Here is a 14,132-nt window from a genome sequence, read left to right as displayed (position 1 = left end):
AGCATTTTTGTAGATATGTATGGGATGCATTTCCTTTTTTTCTCCATTTTCTTTGAGGGTATGGACCTAAATGTGATAATGTAATAACTTTTGATAGTGTAATAACTTTTGGCGAATAATTCCATATTGCTTTCCAGAAATTTGGTTCAATAGCTGGTCCAGTTTACAGCTCCACCAACTTCGGTGTACCTGTTTTCTCATAGCCCCTCCAATTTTTCTCTTTTGGACAACTTTGCTAATCTGATGGGTGTGAGATAAAATCTCAGCGTTGTTTTGATTTGTGTTTCTTTAATTACTAGTGCTTTAAAACATTTAAAAATTTATATTTTTGATTTAGAGCATTTTTTTGCATTGGGGTTATTTATAACTTTGAGACAACCGTGTGACTCAGTGGATAGAACACTGGACCTGGACTGAGGAAGATCTGAGTTCAAATCCAGCCTCAGACATTCACCAACTATGTGACTCTGGGCAAGTCAGTTAACTTCTCTTTGCTAGAGAATCCACTGGAGAAGGTAAGAACAAACCACTCCAATATCTTTGCCAGGAAAACTACATATGGGATCAAAAAGAGTTGGACATGACTGAATGACTGAACATTTGTAGCTTGGACTTCTTCCTCTGGAGACTACCTGTTCATACCTTTGATCATTAATCATTTGAGGAATGCTTCTTATTATAAAATTGCATCTGTTCTCTATATATCTTAGATATGAGACTTTTATCAGAGAAACCTGCTAGAAATATTCTCCCCTTTGATTTACTGCTTCTCTTCTAATTGTAACTGCATTGGTTTTGTTTATGCATTCACGGTTATAATTGTTGTGTATTTCCCTCTATCCTATTCTCATCCTTTTTTCCCCTTTGTATGCTGCCCTCTCTTGATAAATAAAAAGTGGGGTAGAAGAGGCCTATGCTCAGCACCAGTGCTCTAGGTTTGGTGTAGTCTACTTCTGTTCCTCTGCCTTCCCTCCTTGTCTTTTCTTTCTCTCACCTCATGCCCAAACACAGGTTCTTATCCTTTCTTTCTTTTAACTCCATCTTTAGACTGGTCCTCCTTTGATTGAGTCTGTTTTATTTAGGACTAATTCTTCCTTTAACTCACCCCCCTTCTCATTCCTTCTCCCCTTTCTCTCCCGTTTCCCTATTGAGTGAAATACATTTCTGCACCCCATTTGTGTGTGTATGTATTTTCCCTCCCTTTACTAATTCAATTGAGAGTGAACTTTTACCACTTGTTCACCCCACCCCTTCCTCTTTGTTTATATAGTTTTCTAACATTCTACCTTTCTTCACCCTGATTACATCAGATAAATTTCCCCATCCTTCCTGTCCCCCTTTCCTTCCTAGTGTATTCCTCTTTTTTTTCTTTCAGTCTCATCAAAACACCTCTTCTCCCATGTCCTCTGCATAATTAGATCCCCTCTGTGACCCTTGATGATGATAGAGTTGTGAGGAAAGACACATATCATCACCTCTTTTAGAATGTGAACATTTATTCTTGTTTACTACCTTAGGGTTGCTTGTTCATGTTTATCTTTTTTTTTATCTTTCTCTTGACTTTGGGGCTTGTATTTCAAAGTTTATGCACAATTTGGGGATCATCATATGGAACTTTTAGAAGTTCTGTCTTTCATTAAAAGTCTGTTATTTCACCTATAGGCTTATGCTCATTTTTGCTGTGTTATTCTTACTTGTAAGTCTATATCTTTTGCCTTGTGGAATATTGTATTTCAAGCTCTGCACACCTTTATAGTTGTGACTCTTAAATTTTGTATAATCCTAACAGTTCCTCCTTAGTATTTGAATTTTTTTTTCTTTCTGTCAGTTTGCCTGCAGTATTTCTCCCCCTCCCCCCAATTTAGAAGCTCTGTGTTTTGGCTATGATGTTCCATGGAGTTTTCATTTGAGAGTTTATTTAAGGAGGTGATTGGTATATTCTTTTTCTTTTGATTTTGCCCTTTAATTCTAAGAGGTCTGGGCAGTTTTCTTTTGGGATTTCTTGAAATATGATGTCTATGCTCTCTTTTTATTTTTCCCTATCACTGTATTCTCAAATTTTCAGATTATCTGTTCTTGATCTGTTTTCCAGGACAGTTTTTTTTAAACTATGAGAGTAACTTAAATTTTATTTTTCTCCCAATTTTCTCACTTTTCTTTAATATTTCTTATTGTCTTATGAAATAATTAGCTTTTATTTGGTACATTCCAATTTTTAGGAAGTTTGTTGCTTGGGCAAAGTCTTGTACCCTTTACACCTAACTATTATTCCCTTTCTAATTCTTTCTTCCATAATTCTCACTTCTTTTCCAGTTTTTCCTATAACATCATCATTTCACTTATGAAAACATTTTGACTTAAAAAAGAAACCCAAACAACCTCGCCTTATCATTTCCTTGAATTCTACTTGAACTTGTGTCTAAGCTGTATTTTTCTTTGAGGCTTTGCCTTAAAAATACTTTGGAGTCATTCTCTTCTATGTTTCCATCTTGATCCCCCTTGTTACTATAATGGCTCTTCATGGTGGGATTCTTTTTTTGGGGGTGGGGTGGGTGGGTGGTTCATTTTGCAGCCTGTTTCCTGACTTTAGACTTGGTATTGGGTCTGAGTTCTGCACACTTTTATAGGGAGGGTCTGAGCTGGTCCTATTGCTGTTTTCTTAAGGTATTTAGTGTTTTATTCTTGGGTGTGAGGGCTAGCTCAGGCTGGGCCCCTGTAAACCTTCAGTTCTCCCAGAGTAGTCTGATCCAGAAACAAAGTCTGATTGCTTCCCTCTTGGTCTGAGCTGATCTTAGTTACTGAGCCTGTCCTTGGAGTTCCGGCAGCCTGCTGTTGGATTCAGTCATTGTTAGTTAGCTGGAAAACTCTGATGCTTCAAAATGATAGAACTGGTGGTTCCCCTTTGGTCTGGGATTCCTACCCTGGTTGTTCAGCTGCAGGCTTCACACTGGGTTGGAGGCTGGAACTGAGAAGCCTGGAGTCAGAACCGCATGGCTACCACTTGCTTCTGAACTTACTCCTTGCTCGGTACACAATGTAGTGCTAGCTTTCAATGCTTCCCAAAGTGTTCTGACCTAGAGCAGGGGTGAACATTCCTCAGGCTGGACTTGTATTCCAAGATACAAGATGCCTCAGTCTGCCCTGGATCTGTGACTTTGGACTGGGAAGTGAGGGGTAGAGATGCCTGTGGTATCTGTTATTGTTTCTTGCTCAAGATCTGTTTCCTCTATATGGATTTGAGGTTTCTTGTCTCAGGGCTTAGCTTCAATTCTCTCTCAATCCCTGTACTCCATTCAGTTATTCCTAGCAAAACCCAGTGTCTGCAGACCTCACATGTCTGCCTCTTTGTACTGATCAGGGATGGAAAAATTATCTAGTATGATTTTTCCCTTGGAATTCTCAGTCAGGATTTGCTCTGGAGCAATTTCTAGCTTTTGTGGGGGAGGTTTGAGGGAGAGAATTCAACTGTGCTCTTTTTACAATTTGCAGCTGAAGATGTTTCACCTTTTCAACAGGGATTTGGATAAGGGCATAGATAACATTGTTTATTTGCAGGTAACATAGAGGTGAGAGTTACATCTACCACAGTGTATGACAGAGTCAAAGACAAAACCAGATATTGGCAGAGTGGAAATTTGGGCTGAATCTAATAAAATGAAATTTAATGTTTTGTATAAAATCAAGAAATTGACTTGAAAAGGAGAAGGTGGTTTGTCTGAACAGAAAGATTTGGGAGTTTTAATGGATTGGAAGATCAGTCCATCAGTGGTATGATGTGGCAGTCAGAAAAAAGGCTCTTAGGCTACCTTAAAAGAGTTACAACTTCTAAGAATAAGGACATAGTCCAGCTCTACCTACCTCAATTCATGTTCAGTTCTGGGTGCTGCATTTTAGGATGGACATTAACCAGATGGAATGCATGTAGAAGAGTGCGACCAGAATGTCAAAGGGCCTTGAGTCACTGGGAGATAGATTGTAAAGGAACTGGATGTTTAGCCTGGAGAACAGAAATCACAGGGTAAGCATGAAAGTTGTGTTCAAGTACTTGGAAAGATGTCATGTGGAAGAAGTATTAGATTTATTCTGTTGGGCTCCAGAGGGCAGAACCCAGAGCCATGGATGGCCATGTAAAGAGGCAAATTTAGGCTTAAAGTAAGGAAAAACTTCCTTATAATTAGGGCTGCCTAGTAGCATAAGCTATCTTGAGAGATTATAGTTTTTCCCTCACTAGAGACTCTTTAAACAAAGGGTCTGCTTGACTGCTTGGATGTGTTATAAATGAGGATTCTTTTTTTGGTATAGGTTAGATTGGATATGCCACTGAAGCACCTTCCAACTGTGAAATTTTCTCATTCTGTGACAGTGTTTATGGAGGGCTTTGGAGCCACCATGTTTATTGAATTGATGGGTCAGTTAATTAATTTTTTCTTCCCTTGATTTACTTACCAATGAACTAGACAGATTTTTAGGTCGAAGATTGTTAATCAGGAGACCTTCAGTTTACTAGTTTAGCTCATTGGTAGAAAAATCATCTGCTCTCTGCTTTTACCTAAAATCTGTCAAACACACTATTTATTCATGTACAAGCACTCTGCTTAGAGAGACATTTTTGATTGACAGTTTCTTCCTGCTAATCCCCAAACCTTCTGACTCAGGCAATTTCCACTTCACATTTTATTATAGTTGTGAAACAAAAGATTATATTCTTTCAGTAAAGTAAAACAAATATAAAGTTCAGTTAAGGGTGTTGATTTACCAAGTAAAATGGTAGTAATGTTAATGAGGGCACACACTTGAAGGGAAGATTGATCTTCCAAGAAAACTCTGACATCTCTCTCCTTTTCTTGGTTTGGTTGATAGCAAATATAGTCATTTTATCTATCTTCCTTAAATTTTAAAAAATTTGAACTTAAAATCTATGAACAAGAATAAGCATTTAAGGATACAAATGTAGCATGTTTTCTTTTTTTTTTTTAATTGCTTTCTTGGCCTAGCAGTGGCCTGGATCTGGTGGCGGTGGCTGTAGTGGCAACGGCTTGGAGCACAGTTGTTGTCTCTCCTCAACCCAACTAGGTCCGCTTGGGTCTTGGCGCCATGAACATTCGCAGTGCATGGCCAGAAGACCTGATGGATATGCAGCATTGTAACCTGCTGTGCCTTCCAGAAAACTATCAGATGAAATACCATTTCTACCATGGTCTGTCATGGCCTCAGCTTTCTTACATTGCTGAAGATGAAAATGGCAAGATTGTGGGCTATGTCCTGGCCAAGATGGAGGAAGATCCAGATGATGTCCCCCATGGACATATCATATCCTTGGCTGTAAAACGTTCCCACTGCCAACTGGATATAGCACAGAAGCCTCAAGGGCCATGATCGAGAACTTCAATGCAAAATACGTCTCCCTGAATGTCAGAAAAGTAACCGAGCAGCTCTGCACCTGTATTCCAACACACTTAAATTTCAGATTAGTGAGGTGGAGCCCAAGTACTATGCTGACGGGGAGGACACCTATGCTATGAAGCGGGATCTGACCCAGATGGCCGAAAAGCTGAGGAAGCAACTGGAGGTGAGGGAGAAAGGCAGGCATCTGCTGCTGGCCTCCCTGGAGAACAAGATGGACCCCAAAGCCAACCATGTAGGGTACTGCTGCCATGAGGAGAAGGGCCTAGGCCCCACAACCAAGGACAGCAGCAACCGACAGGAAGGATCTTAGTGAGGTCAGCGAGACCACTGAGAGCATTGATGTCAAGGATAGCTCGGAGGCCTCTGACTAGGCCCCCTAGAGGCTCCCAACTCAGCCTTCTAGAGGCCCCGGCCTGGGGTTCTGCTGTTCAAGAGCCATCCCCATCCCTGTCTCTCTTCCCCTTGCCCCCCAGCAATCCTGCCAATTAAACTGTTTGGGGCCCCGGGGGCTGTGGATTTCTGTGAAAAAAAAATAATAAAATTGATTTCTTTTTAGTTTACAACATTCAGTTCCACAAGTTTTTGAGTTCTAAATTTTCTTGCCCTCCCTCTTCCCCCACGGCTCCCCCAAGAGGGCATGTAATCCAATATAGGTTCTACATATACCTTCACATTAAACCTATTTTCACAATAGTCAAGTTGCAAAGAAGAATTATAACCAATTAAATGAACCATGAGAAAGAAGAAACAAAAAAGAGAGAGAGCAAATAGTTTGCTTCAATCTGCATTCAGAATCTGAAATTCTTTCTCTGAATGTGGATAGCCTTTTCCATCATGAGTCTTTTGGAGCTGTCTTAGAATCTTGCATTCCTGAGATGAGCCCAGTCTATCAAAGTCAGATACATTGTGTCTGTAATTGTGTAAGATGTTCTACTGGTTCACTCAGAATCAGTTCGTATAAGTCTTCACAGGTTGTTATGAAGTCTGTCTGCTCTTCATTTCTTATAGCACAATAGTATTCCATTATATTCATATACCACTACTTGATGGACTTGGTTTCCAGTTCTTTAGCATATATTTTCATATGACTATCCCTTTTCTCCCTCACACTGATAAGTTGAGTCCCCCAAATCTGGCTCCTATATCCCCTCATGGTTCCCCCTGGTTTGCTTTCCACCATGATTGTCAATTGATATCAATTAGTCATCCAGAGTTAATTAGCTTCCAGAAAGAATATCTGCTATAGTAGTATAGTTGATGCAAACAACCCCCTCAAAATCTGTGATACCCTCTCCCATCAGTACACAGAGTCTAGAGGAAAGTGGACCTAAATTTATAGAGCACATGTGGCAAACAACTCACAATTCCTGGAAGTCTTTTACCTGGATTCCTTAAAATGTTCCTCTAAGATTTAGTACAAATTATTTTGGAGAGAGTGGGGATGGAGAGGACTGGGCTGTTTGTAGAGCTGTGAATCTCTATCTGGTTTGTCCTTGGTTCCTAATGCAGTCAACACTATGACCCTGATGGGAAGATGAGAAGTACAGAAACCTCCAGATCCTATGAAGTTCAGAAGGTCCTTTGGCTAAGGTAGGAGAGAGGAGGCTGAGGCCAAAGAGCTTCCTCTACTCCCAAGAAGTTATTTCTCAGGGGCTTGGCTTGAATGTTGTCTCCTGATTCACTATTTCCTCGAACTTCTATGTAATGTCATCACAATTGATCAAGGGTGTTTTTGTACTAAAGTCTTTGGTATAGATACATTCTCACTTGGATAAAGAATCAGGAGTTAGCATTATATCACTCATTTAAGTGGAGTAGAATAATTAATTGTTTAGGTTGACCTTCACTATTAGACAAAGAATAGAAAAGAGAATTTTTTTGGGAAGGGGAATGTAGTTGTTTATTTTATAAATTATGAAGCAGTGAGAAAGGAAGAGCACACTTGGGACCTAGAAGGAGGCAACCCCCTCCCCAGACTCAGTGTCCTGACAAACAGGTATAAGAGGTCAACAAATATACAACATAGCTTGGAGTGTGTGGAGGAGAAGCTTTGCTTGCTCTGATAATGTCCTGGATAGCTTCTGAGGTGCTGTCCTGGCCTCTGATATCTGGGGCATGTTTTCATTGTCCATTAATGTCTGGACAACATTATGGATCAGAGTGGCATTTGAGTGGAACTTCACATGGTCCAGCATCATGCAGCTGGCTAAAAGGCTGGTCATATGGTTAGCAGTGTTCTTATTGGTGATGCTTTTGTGCTCTGTGTTGTGATCTCAAAAACTGCATATACTTGTCCATAATTTGCCCCAGACACAAGATGTGGGTCCCCAACTAGTACAGCACAGACATCATTGATGGTGTTGCCATAAAAATTGGGCATCACCTGACATCAAACTTTTAGGGCTGAGATACTACTTGCATTGTGCTATTTTCCATGATTATACTCTCAAACGTGGTGTTTGGAGAGCCTGAAAACACCTTAATGCACTGGAGGAAGAGGCCATTTCCCAGTTGCATGGCATTGGCCTTGTACACAGTGATCACTTTCTTGTGCCCAGTTTCCTGGGTCACCTGTAAAGCATACTTACCAATGTACAGAGACTTGACCTTGGTGATGATCTTCAAGCTCTCCACTACACCTGGAAAACTCTCATGTTCTAGGCTGCTATACTCTCCCTCTGTATTCTCCCTAACAAAGAGGATGTCTGTGTCTTTGTGGCAAGTCACTATGCCTGGCATGTTTATGGTGAGTGACTTTGGCATAGATGTTTAAGCTAGTGTGAAGAATGTTGTTACTGGACTTATAGAATGGTGGCAGATGGTGGTTGGTTTTGATGTTTCTACATGGTTGCATTGGATGGCTAGGATGGCATTGTAGATGTCTTCCTCACCAACATTAGAACTCACCTGAACCTCTTCAAAATCCACACAGGCATGTCTGAACACAGATTTGACATGCAGCATGAGCTCAGGCCCAGTGCAATCACCAGGAATCATAGTCACAGTGTGTTGACCTCCATACTTGGCAGACAGAAGTTCCAAAGGGTGGCTAATGGCCCTTAGCTTTAAGATGGCCTTCGAGATGTTGGTAGCTGCCATTACCACATTAGTTGCTATAGTTGAAAGTGAATCCTGGTGCTCTGATTCTCCAGGGCAAAGGCCGCCATCCTATTGATGATTCTGATGTGGTAGATAATGTCATGGGTAGCTTTTCTTGATTTGGTTCATGTTAACCCAAGGAACATAGCTTGAATTAAACTTTTTTTTAAGCAAAGGATATTCCCTCTATTAATCTAATCACTTCTTCGTTGTCACTGGAGAAATCATTATCACTTCTTCATTCTGACTGGTGGGGGGAGGGAGAGGAATACACACACACACACACACACACACACACACACACTTTCTTATGGTCCACAATTCAAGAGAATCATGGAGGTTAAGATTACCAGACACTGTTCAAACATTAATTCCTAATTTTTGTAACACAACAGAGGCTTTCTGGGTCTCACTTTCTTCATTTGTTCTACAGACATAATAGTCCCCTGTCCTGTCTACTTCACAGGAGTGTTGTGAGAACCACATGAATCAATGAAATATAAGCTCTTAAGAATTCCTTGTTAAGTATATTCAGAACTTGTTGAGTGGTGGGTCAAAAGAGTCATTACTGACTCTTTGTCAACAGTGAAAGATGTCTCTGGTAGTGTGACCCAGAACATTGCCCTGAAAGCATTCAACAGGATGCTTAAGGGTCTTAATTTAAGTTCATGCCATTTCAGAATCAGTCAAAGGAACAAGGAACTTAGAAAATAGAAAAAAAGGATTATAATGGTTTTATTTAGATATTTGAAAGGCTGTTAAATTGGGAGACACTAGAAGCTATGGTTGCATGTAAAGTTGCATAGAGGCAGATTTAGGCTCCATATAAGGAAACGCTTCCTAACAGAACCATTATAAATGGAATGTGCTGTCTTGGTAACTGATAAGAACCTTATTAAAGTTCTTCAAGCAAAGGCTGGATGTCCACTTGTTGGGAATATTAAAAGGTGATTCATGTTCATTTGGAAGTTGGCATATGTCCTGTGGGGTCCTTTTTGAGAGTCAGTGATCTCTAATAGAATATTTTCTTATTTTTTTGATTTTTAAATATTTTACTTCTAATTTTATATATCATTTTTTTAGTCTCCTTATGGGTTTGAAAGAGTTCTTTTGCTTATATTTTCCTTGTTGATTACTAATTTTATTTCATTAAGGTTTGTAACAGAAATACTTAAGATTCTGCATTGTGCTTTAATTTTTTTTAATGTCTTAGAGTACAAGTTGCTCTTAGTTGCAAAAATTCCCTACATGTTTGAAAAGTTAATCAACATTTATTTTATTTTAGGTTTCTTAAAGTATATTTCAAATTTAGGGTTTTTTTTTTTAACATCTTTTCAAATCTTTTACTTTCTTATTTATCTTTCTGTTTATATATTTTTTAAGGTTATTGTACTATGAATGCCAAACTGACTTTTAGTAATTTGTGTAGATAGAATGGAAGAAAAATAGTATGTGCTTAGTAAGAAAAGATTGAATGTATTAAATATTCAGTAAAGTTCTGAATTAAAATGAGAAATTTGGGGACATTGTTGAAAGTTTTAATTAAATTTTCCAAATAAATTTATAAAATCCCCACAAAAATTCCCTATCTGATATATTTGGTAAACTCACTATGTGTTGGGATTATATTTTATTGTTACCATTTATGTTTTCTAAAATCTTTGGAAATGGCCCTCAATTAAATTATCTCTTCATTATCTTCTGCATATTTTGGATAGTTGTAATTCCTACTGATGACCATGAGAAATACTGCTGTTAGTTGTAACCCTTTTCTTTTCTTCTTCCCTTACCTTTTATTCTTATTTTTTTTTCTTAGAATTTATGCTATGAAATGAAAAATGAAAATCCAGCTTTCCTACTTCCTAGTCAGGTATGATCTTTGATCTTTGTTATTTCAAGTTAGTTGAAAGTTACTCTTAAATTCTTGGACTTATCAAATGAATAGGTAGCACACTGGGGTATTATCTTTTCATGTGTATGTAAAAACACTCCATGGGGATGAAAAAAAAGCAAAACCATCAAACTACTCTGTACGTGTGTGTGTGTGGGTATGTGTGTGTGTTTATTTGTATGCATGGAAGGTACTCCCAAAGTCTTACTGCAGTTCTAAGCTTTAGTAGCTAAAGTAGAGAATTAGAGCAAAGAACTGGAAACTTAAGTACTGTTATCTTACTATTAACTGTTCAAAAGAGTTGAACATTTGAGGATTCATATGCAACATGTTAAACCTAGGATTTACTGCCACTGAGACTTCCTTAAGCCTTTTTGTTCTGAATTAGTGATCTAAACTAAGTCAGCCCTAACTAGATCTTTTTGAGTCAAGACTCTTATGTTAGAGTCAAACTCTGTACACTTCTGGTTGGAATGTTGGGGCCTTGTCTTATCAGATCCTGATATGAATCATCAGGGGTCCTAATTAGATCTAATACAACAGGCCAAAGGCATTGGGACATTGGGATTATTAATTCTCAATAAACATTTATTAAGCTCTTACTATGTGCTATACACTCTGCTAAGCAATGATGATACAAAGGCGAAAGACAATCACTACCCTTGAGTAGCTCATGATTTAATGGAAGAGGCAGCATGCAAATAACTATGAACTAACAAGGCATTTACAGGATATATTCAATAGTGAAGATACACTAGAATTAAGAGGAATTGGGAAAGATGTCCTGTAGAAAGTGGAATTTCAGCTGGGACTTAAAGGAAGCCAGGAAATCTAGGAAGCAGAGATGAAGAAAGAGTCCTAGGCATGAGGGAAAGAGTTAAAATGCCCAGAGTCGGCAGGTAGAATGTCTTATTCTAGAATGAGCAAGGATTCCAATGTTGTAGGATCAAAGAATATATTGGGGGCGAGGTATAAGAAGGATAAAGACTAAAAAGGCATATGTTTGGGGTTTGGTTATGAAGATATTTGATATTTATATTTAATATTTGATATTAATATTTAACCCTGGAGGCAACAGGGAGCTAGTAGAGTTTGTTGAGTAGGGGTGATATGTTCAGACTTGAACTTTATGAAAATCACTTTGGTGGCTGAGTAGGGGATCCACAGGAATGCAGAGACTTGTGGCAGGCAACTCAACCAGTAGTCTATTGCAATAGTTCAGGTGTGAAGAAGTGAGTAGGAAATGTACCAGGGTAGTGACAGGAAAGAAGTTGGTGAATTTGAGCATTGTTAAAAAGGTGAAACCAACAGACCTTGGCAGCAGATTGGATATGAGGGGTAAGAGAGTAAGAATTTGAGGATGATACCTAAGTTCTGAACCTGGAATACTGGGAGGATAGTGGTGCCTTTGACTATAATGGAAGTGGAAGGGAAGACGAGAGAGTGTAGGGGCAAAGATAATGAATTCAGTTGAGTTTAAGATATTTACAGGACATCTAAGTTGAGATTTCTAATAAGCACTTGTAGATGTGAGACGAGATTCCCAGATAGGGTAGGGTATGTAAGTAGGTTTGAGAATCATTAGCACAGAAATGATAATTTAATCTATAGGAGCTGATGAGATCATCCAGTGAAATAGAATAGAGGAAGAAGAGGGTCCTGGGCAAAATAATGACCTGGATAAAGATCTAGCAAAGGACACTGAGAAGAAGCAGTCAGATAGATAGGAGGAGAACCAGGGGACAATAGTGTCAAAAAACCTAGAAAGTAGAGAATATCAAGGAGGAAAGGGTGATTGATAGTGTCAAAGACTGCAGAGAGATAAAGGAAAATGAGGGAATGAGAAAAGACTTTAAGGACAGTAATGTACTCAACAGTCTTAGAGGAATTTGGAAGAGGGGAGAGTTTGAGGGCTAAGATACTGACTTCTGGTTTGGGCATGTTGAGTTTGAGCTTTCTATGAGACTTCTATTTTGAGGTATCTAAGATGCAGTTGAAGATGCCAGATAGGAGTTCAGGAGATAAATGAGGGATAATAGGATAAAATGAGGGATAGCTCTTGGAATTATCCATATAAAGATGATAATTGAATCTGTGAGTATTGATGTGAGATTACCAAGCAAGATCATATAACGGGAGAAAAGAATAGGATCTAGTACAGAACTTTGGAGTACCCATGGTTAGTGGGCATGACCTGGAAGAAGATTCAGTAAAAGAGACTGATAAAGAGTAGTTAGGTAGGAGAAGAACCAGAAAAGATCAGTGGCATTAAAACCTAAAAGAAAGTCAATGGTATAAATGCCTACAGAAAGCTCAAGGATAAGGACTGTGAAAAGGCCATTAGATTTGGCAATTCAGAGGTCATTAGTAACTTTAGAGAGAGCAATTTCAATTGAATGATGAGTTCAGAAACCAGACAGGAAAGAGTGAGGTCAGAGGAAGAGGAGGCAGTGAATGAAGATCACTTCATTCCGGAGTTTAGCTGAAAAGGAAAGGAGATATATAGGATAGTATCTAGGAGGCATGGCTGGGTTGTTAGGTTTTTTTTTTTTTTTTAGGAAACTGATGCTTGTCCTTCAACAAGTTGAAATGTAAGCTCCAATTATAGTCTCTCTAAAAGTAGGACCTGCATCTATCCTTGTAGCTCCAGTGACTTTCACAAAGACGATGACTAATAAATGTTTACTGTTTTGAACCAAACATGGGACTAGTACAGCTCTTCAATCAGCAAAGCTCCTACCAGTAGGATAGTTGTGTACCAGAACTCTAACAAAAGGCAAGCTTATGGTGATATTGCCTAGACTCAAATCAGTGTTGGTAGTCAGCAGAGCTAATGCCAGTAGGGGAGCAATCAAAACATGCTCCAGAATAGGCCAATTTGGAAAATGTTTAAGGTATTCTACTCCCTAGTCTGATCCACCACTGAGATCCTTGAAGAAAGCAACATATATAGAGAAGGCACTGTCAGGACCCCTGATGATTCATATCAGGATCTGATCAGACAAGTCCCCAGCATTCCACCCAGAAGTGTACAGAACTTGGCTCTAACATAGAGTCCTGATTCAAAAAGTAAGACTGGAAGAAAGAGTAAATTTTAAAAATTCCCACCATAAACAAGTTATTATGGAGCCAAAGATGCTAAAGACTAGAACCCAGAAGAAGAGACTAACTGTACAACATCCACAAGCAGTGGCTCAAACAAACACTTTGGCAACAAAGACAACTAAAATTCCAGGAAGAAATGAAGAAGATACTTAAAAATTGTATTATAAATGAAATGTGATAGAAGAAAAAATTCAAAAACAAATGGGAGCTTTAGAAAGACTGGGAAGAAGAATTAATGCTTTGGTATAAGGATGCTAAATCAAATAAGAGAATCCCTGAAAACTAGTATGGAATAAAAGAAGTTAATTACTCTATGAAACAATAATATGAAAAAAAACCCAAAAGACTTAAGATATAGAGGAAAATTCAAGGACAAGTTGAAGGGGAGGAGATGAAGGAGGAAACTGTTAATCAACTGAGAGGAAGAAAAGGGAGGAAGAATTATATAACTAGATAAAAGCAGGAGAGAAAAAGGAACTAATAAGCAAAACTACAAAGGAAAAGGGGGTAAAAAATGAAAAGAGGGGTTCAGAGGAAGAGAGCCAGTCAGAACAAGATCACCTTAAAAAATTAGTTAAGTAACTGAAGGAATATAGTATTGTATTTACAGAAGAAGAGATAAAAAATTGTG

General features: G+C 38.6%; 1 protein-coding gene and 2 pseudogenes across 19 annotated transcripts in view; 2 read left to right on the top strand and 1 right to left on the bottom strand.

The window, feature by feature from the left end:
• TIAM1 (TIAM Rac1 associated GEF 1) overlaps window positions 1-14,132 on the top strand; it is a 354,474-nt gene that overhangs the window by 71,413 nt on the left and 268,929 nt on the right. For 15 of the 19 annotated variants that reach the window (XM_069074990.1, XM_069074987.1, XM_069074981.1 and 12 more), the window contains one exon: window positions 10,322-10,375. The exons of the other annotated variants lie outside the window; for them this stretch is intronic. The gene's annotated coding sequence lies outside the window, so the exon portion shown is untranslated. The remainder of the gene's footprint in view (window positions 1-10,321; window positions 10,376-14,132) is intronic. 19 annotated transcript variants of the gene reach the window in all.
• Window positions 4,799-5,891, top strand: LOC138151356 (N-alpha-acetyltransferase 10 pseudogene; annotated as a pseudogene).
• LOC138151303 (isocitrate dehydrogenase [NAD] subunit gamma, mitochondrial-like) lies at window positions 7,384-8,517 on the bottom strand (annotated as a pseudogene).

This window comes from Petaurus breviceps, unplaced genomic scaffold (genome assembly GCF_028583685.1).
Source record: "Petaurus breviceps papuanus isolate PSGF00001 unplaced genomic scaffold, PetGlider_PUasm1.0 90897, whole genome shotgun sequence".
Classification (NCBI taxonomy): domain Eukaryota; kingdom Metazoa; phylum Chordata; class Mammalia; order Diprotodontia; family Petauridae; genus Petaurus; species Petaurus breviceps.
The sequence above is the reverse complement of the archived record's forward strand: the minus strand, read 5'-3'. Positions and strand labels throughout refer to the sequence as shown.